Here is a 7452-nt window from a genome sequence, read left to right on the forward strand (position 1 = left end):
CGGCGCGGGCGGCGGCGGTGGGGCGCGGTTAGGGTTAGGGTTTGGGCGGCGGTGGGCTTCGGCTATGGTTGGGCCTCGGCGGCTCGGGTGGCGCGGCTTATAAAAGCCCCCCAGGCGGAGTCCTGCTCAGGTACGGCCCGGAGTTGGTTTGACTTTAAAAAAAATTCCCACGTGCAGAAAAAGAAAGAAAAGAAATACTAAACGGACTCCAAAAATCCCGAAATAAATTTTCCCCGTCCTCAAGAAAATAAGCCGGACAAGGTGAACATTTATTTGGGCCTAAAATGCAATTTTGAAAAATGCATATTTTCATAATTCCAATAAAATAGCGATAAAACTCCGAATAAAAATCTTATTTGATTTTAATATTAAATCTTCGATATTTCTTTATTTTGAGGAAGTCATTTTATCCTCTCTCTTTTATTTTTTTTAAAAGAAATATCCGAAGATAAAATAATTAAAATCAAATGATCCTCTTTTCAAAAATTTGAGAAAAACTCAAATATGAAAATAATGAAATTCCCAACTCTCTCCGTGGGTCCTTGAGTTGCGTAGAATTTCTAGGATCTAGCTAAAATGAAATAAAATATGATATGCAATGATGATCTAATGTATAACATTCCAAATTGAAAATTTGGGATGTTACAAACCTACCCCCCTTAAGATGAATCTCGCCCTCGAGATTCGGGTTGGCTAGAAAATAGGTGTGGGTGATCCTTCCGTAGGTCTTCCTCTCGTTCCCAGGTGGCTTCATATTCGGTATGGTGACTCCACTGAACCTTGAAAAACTTGATAACTTTGCTGCGTGTGACTCGGCTAGCAAACTCGAGTATCTTGACTAGTTTCTCCTCATATGTCAAATCACTACCCAACTGTATCGCTTCCAGTGGTACTGTATCTCTCAGAGGAATAACAGCCATCTCTGCGTGGCACTTTTTCAACTAAGAAACGTGGAACACATCGTGAACTCCTGACAATCCTTCGGGTAATTCCAACTTGTAAGCAACTTCTCCCATACGTTCCAAAACTTTGTATGGTCCCACAAAACATGGTGCTAACTTTCCTTTAACTCCAAAGCGCTTAACTCCTCGGAGTTGTGATACACGAAGATACACTCTGTCTCCAACTTCGTAAGTTGTCTCCTTGCGTTTAGAATCCGCATAGCTCTTTTGCCTGGATTGGGCTACCTTGAGTCTTTCGTGAATCAACCTAACCTTCTCTTCAGAGTATTTAATCAAATCTGGTCCAAACAACTATCGGTCTCCAACTTTGTCCCACAACAACGGTGTCCTGCACCTCATTCCATACAGTGCTTCGAAGGGGGCCATCTTCAAAACTGGCTTGGTAACTGTTGTTGTAAGAGAACTCTACGTAAGGCAAATTATCGTCCCAACTAGATCCATAATCTAGCGCACAGGTTCTCAACATGTCCTCCAGAATATGATTGACTCTCTCAGTCTGTCCATCCGTCTGCGGGTGAAAAGTCGTACTGAACTCTAGCCTGGTTCCCAAAGTTTCATGTAACTGATTCCAAAACTTTGAGGTAAACTGGGTTCCTCTATCTGATACAATCGTCCTCAGAACTCCATGCAGACATACGATCCTGGTCATGTATATCTTTGCCAACTTAGCACTGGTGTAAGTGGTCTTCACTGGGATGAAGTGAGCTACTTTCATCAATCGATCGACTACAACCCATATCGAGTCATAGCCTGAACGAGTCATGGGTAATCCCGTGATAAAGTCCATGCCTAGCTTATCCCACTTCCATTCGGGTATCGGCAATGGTTGCAGCAATCCTGCTGGCTTCTGATGCTCTGCCTTCACTCTCTGACATACATCACAAACAGCTACATACTCCGCAATATCCTTCCTCATTCTGGTCCACCAGAATCTATCCTTCAGATCCAGTACATCTTGGTATTTCCTGGGTGAATCGAATATGGCGAGTCATAAGCCTCCTACAAAATCAGCTTCCTGATCTCCTGATCATTTGGTACATATACGTGGTCCTCAAACCATAGGGTATCATGCTCATCCTCACGAAATCCCTTGGCTTTTCCTTTGCTCATCCTTTCCTTTATCTCGGCAATCTCCTTGTCCGTCTTCTGCGCTTCTCCGATCTTATCCATCAAAGTAGACTGAATCTCCAAAGCTGCTACATAGCCTCTCGGAACTATCTCCAAACATAGCTCACGAAGGTCTTCTGCTAACTGATACGTCTCCAACGTATCTATAATTTTTTATTGCTCCATGCTATATTATCTACTGTTTTGGACTATACTGAGCTTTATTTTCCACTTTTATATTATTTTTGGGACTAACCTATTAACCGGAGGCCCAGCCTAGAATTGCTGTTTTTGCCTATTTCAGTGTTTCGGAGAAACAGAATATCAAATAGAGTCCAAACAGAATAAAATCTTCGGGAACGTGATTTTCTCACCGAACGTGATCCAGGATACTTGGACCCTACTTCAGGGAGTCAAAGAGGAGGTCACGAGGGTGGGGGGCGTGCCCCCCTAGGGCGCGCCCCCCTGCCTCGTGGGCCCCTTGGTGCTCCACCGACGTACTCCTTCCTCCTATATATACACACGTACCCCCAAACGATCAGAACAGGAGCCAAAAACCTAATTCCACCGCCGCAACTTTCTGTATCCACGAGATCCCATCTTGGGGCCTGTTCCGGAGCTCCACCGGAAGAGGGCCGTCATCACGGAGGGCTTCTACATCATCCTAGCCCCTCCGATGAAGTGTGAGTAGTTTACCTCAGACCTTCGGGTCCATAGTTAGTAGCTAGATGGCTTCTTCTCTCTCTTTGAATCTCAATACAAAGTTCTTCCCCTCTCTTGTGGAGATCTATTCGATGTAATCGTCTTTTTGTGGTGTGTTTGTTGAGACCGATGAATTGTGGGTTTATGATCAAGTCTATCTATGAATAATATTTGAATCTTCTCTGAATTCTTTTATGTATGATTGGTTATCTGTGCAAGTCTCTTCGAATTATCCGTTTTGTTTGGCCAACTAGATTGGTAGTTCTTGCCATGGGAGAAGTGCTTAGCTTTGGGTTCGATCTTGCGGTGTCCTTTCCCAGTGACAGAAGGGGCAGCAAGGCACGTATTGCATCGTTTCCATCGAGGATAACAAGATGGGGTTTATTTCATATTGCATGAATTTATCTCTCTACATCATGTCATCTTGCTTAAGGTGTTACTCTGTTTTTAACTTAATACTCTAGATGCATGCTAGATAGCGGTCGATGAGTGGAGTAATAGTAGTAGATGCAGAATCGTTTCGGTCTACTTGTCACGGACGTGATGCCTATATACATGATCATGCCTAGATATTCTCATAACTATGCTCAGTTCTGTCAATTGCTCAACAGTAATTTGTTCACCCACCGTAGAATACTTATGCTCTTGAGAGAAGCCACTAGTGAAACCTATGGCCCCCAGGTCTATTCTCATCATATCAATCTCCATCACTTTAATCTCGCTTTGCTTTTTTACTTTGCTTTACTTTTTACTTTGCATCTTTATACCAAAAATACCAAAAATATTATATCTATCAGATCTCACTCTTGTAAGTGACCGTGAAGGGATTGACAAACCCTAATCGCGTTGGTTGCGAGTAGCTATCGTTTTGTGCAGGTACGAGGGACTTGAGCGTGGCCTCCTACTGGATTGATACCTTGGTTCTCAAAAACTGAGGGAAATACATATGCTACTCTGCTGCATCATCCCTTCCTCTTCGGGGAAAACCAACGGAAGCTCAAGACGTAGCAAGAAGGATTTCTGGCGCTGTTGCCGGGGAGTTTACGCAAAAAGTCAACATACCAAGTACCCATCACAATCCCTATCTCTCGCATTACATTATTTGCCATTTGCCTCTCGTTTTCCTCTCCCCCACTTCACCCTTGCCGATTTATTCGCCCTCTCTCTCTATCCTCCCTCTCTTTTCCACTTACCTCTTGTTTGCTCATGTGCTAGTTTGTTTTCTTATCGTCATGGCTAGTCTCATATCTTCTCCGTTGTCTCCCGAGAGTGAAGTTCTAAATTTTAAACAAAGGGAGGGAGAAAATCTAAAAGATGCTTGGTATAGAATTTGCAATGCTCAAAATAGATCTACCAGGAAGCAATCTACCTTAGTTCTTCTCCGCAATTTTTATGTAGGTGTTAATCCTTGGTATAGATATATCCTCGATACCATTACCGGAGGGAACTTTTTGGGTAGCCATACCTTTGATTCTTATAATGCTATGCTAAATTTATTTGGCTCACCACCTCTTTTGGTTAATGGAACCATGTTAACTTTGGAGCATGTTATACAAAGACTTGAAATTATTGAAAATAAAGTTGCTACTATTGAATTAATTGAAAATCTAGATAAAAATATCCACAATCAAATTACTCAATATGGATCTAAAGTAGGAATGACTCTGAAAAATATTAAGGAAAAGGGACCCATAGTTAATGAGAAGATAAACTTAGATTCTACTAGAATTGACAAACTTGAGGGTATCATTACAAACTTGGGAACCGCTTTTTCTTCCGTAAAGAATACTCCAAGTCCTCCTACTAAAATTGCCAAGCTTATGTATGTTCCTAAAAATAAGGGTGAATCATCTAGTAAGGAAACTGTGGATCTTAAATCTATAAGTATTCATCCTAATCTTTTTGCTATCATTAAGGAACCGATTGCTACAAATGAATTTTTAGATCTTGTGCCTAAAAGTTTGATAATCACTAGAAAGAAAGAAATTCCTAAGGGAAATAGATGCCTCATCGAAGAATTGCCCACCAAAGATGGCAATACCTAGATCTATCCTCGCTTTTATGCCTAGCTAGGGGCGTTAAACGATAGCGCTTGTTGGGAGGCAACCCAATTTTATTTTTATTCCTTGATTTTTTTCTCCTGATTAGTAATAAATAAATTATTTAGCCTCTGTGTTGGTTGTGTTTTTTGTGTTTAATTAGTGTTTGTGCCAAGTAGAACCATTGGGAAGACTTGGGGAAAGTCTTGTTGAACTTGTTGTAAAAAACAGAAACTTTAGCGCTCACGAGAACTGCTGTAATTTTTATTTGAAGAGTACTATTTAGTTAATTCTTTTTGAATATGATTAATAGATAAATTCCTGACGTGCAGAAATTTATTTTAGAATTTTTGGGGTTCCAGATCTTGCGCTAGCTACAGATTACTACAGACTGTTCTGTATTTGACAGATTCTGTTTTTCGTGTGTTGTTTGCTTATTTTGATGAATCTATGGCTAGTAAAACAGTTTATAATCCATAGAGAAGTTGGAATACAGTAGGTTTAACACCAATATAAATAAAGAATGAGTTAATTACAGTACCTTGAAGTGGTCTTTTGTTTTCTTTCGCTAACGGAGCTCACGAGTTTTCTATTTTGAGTTTTGTGTTGTGAAGTTTTCAAGTTTTGGGTGAATTCTTTTGATGGATCATGGAACAAGGAGTGGCAAGAGCCTAAGCTTGGGGATGCCCATGGCACCCCCAAGATAATCCAAGGACACCAAAAAGTCAAAGCTTGGGGATGCCCCGGGAGGCATCCCCTCTTTCGTCCACTTCCATCGGTAATTTACTTGGAGCTATATTTTTATTCACCAACATGATATGTGTTTTGCTTGGAGCGTCTTGTATTATTTGTGTCTTTGTGTCTTAGTATGCCACAATCATCCTTTTTGTACACACCTTTTGAGAGAGCCATACATGAATTAAAATTTGATAGAATACTCTATGTGCTTCACTTATATCTTTTGAGCTATGTAGTTTTGCTCTATGTGCTTCACTTATATCTTTTGAGCTAAGTAGTTTTGCTCTATGTGCTTCACTTATATCTTTTGAGCTATGTAGTTTTTCTCTATGTGCTTCACTTATATCTTTTGAGATAGTTAATTTTGCTCTATGTGCTTCACTTATATCTTTTGAGCGTTATAATTTTGCTCTATGTGCTTCACTTAGATCTTTTAGAGCACGGTGGTGGATTTGTTTTAAAGAAACTATTGATCTCTCATGCTTCACTTAAATTATTTTGAGAGTGTAACATCCCAAATTTTCAATTTGGAATGTTTTACAATTATTAGCTAAGCATCTATGCATTTTGTTTGATTTGAGTGACATTTGGAAATTTTCAGAGGCTTTTGAGTTTTGGTTGAATTTGGATTCAACTTGGCATTTGAAAATCTACCTCAATATCCCTGACAAATACTTGGGAAAAAGTATGAGGAGCTAACATGACACTCCAAAAATGTCAGAAAAAAATATTGCCAAAAAGTTTGAATTAAAATTTGATTTTATTTGGAATCTACAAAAAATGCTTTTATTTTATTTCTGTTTTGCCTCTGGAAAAATGTTCACGTTGTAGGATTTATTTTTCTGATTTTATTGATATATATATGTCCTATATAAAAATATTTTAGATTTCTCTATATTTAGTTTTCTCTCTCTGCCTTAATAAAAAAACCCGAGCTGGCCAGGCCGGCGGCCCAGCCAGCAAGGACGCAGCCCAACCAGCGCCAAGGCCGCCAGCCCAGCACGGCACACGCCCGAGCCACCTCCGCTTCGGTCGCCCGACCGAACCCTCCTCTCCCTCTCTCACCGACGCGCCGGCCCCACCCCGTCTTCCTCCTCCCGCAAGCCACGCGCGCGTATCCTGCACGCGCTCGCGCCGGCCGAGTCCGAGCCCTCGCTAAAACCCTAGTCCGGGCTATCCCCTCGCCCAAGACTTTGTCCTATAAATAGCCCTACCTCTCCTCTTCCGAATCCCCTAAAACCCTAACCTCAACTCCACCCGTAGCTCTCACCCTCGCCAAACGCATCTCGCCACCGCCGCCTCGGTTCGCCGTCCCGCCTGCCACCGGTGAGCATCCCCCTTGCTTCCAAGCTACACCACCCGAACCTCCTGTTCGTTCCGCACCTCTTTGACATCCTCTCATCGCCCAGGAACCGCCGAAGCCGTCGCCCCCAAGCTCGACCGCCGCTCGCCAGAGCTGCAGCTCACCAGGGAGCAGTCACCGTCGCCCCGACCGCCTCCGTCGTTCCTGAGCTCCACTGACTCCATCCCCGACCTCCCCTCGAGCTGCCGCACCCGCCCGACGACTCCGCCGCCGCCCCGGATCACCGGAGCACCCCCGCCACCGTCGCCCGAGCCGCCGTCGTCCATCGTCGCCGTTGTAAGCCACCGGACCCCCCTCCACCGTTCGATCTGCAATGCACGGCTTAGATTAGACTAGCGAAGGGTTAGGTTATTTTCAATAGATCGGTTTAGTTTACGGTTTAGTTCCTGGTTTAGTGTAGACCGGCCCGATCGGTTTTTTAACCCGTACGCGTATTAGGCTATTCAACACATGAGCGCTGTTTAGTTTTAGAACGCCCACTGTTTCGGCCTGTTAGCGCGTTAGTTTTTGTTTATTTTCATTTTCGTTTTTGTTTTAAAAC

This window comes from Triticum aestivum, chromosome 2A, assembly GCF_018294505.1.
Source record: "Triticum aestivum cultivar Chinese Spring chromosome 2A, IWGSC CS RefSeq v2.1, whole genome shotgun sequence".
In the NCBI taxonomy this organism is placed as follows: domain Eukaryota; kingdom Viridiplantae; phylum Streptophyta; class Magnoliopsida; order Poales; family Poaceae; genus Triticum; species Triticum aestivum.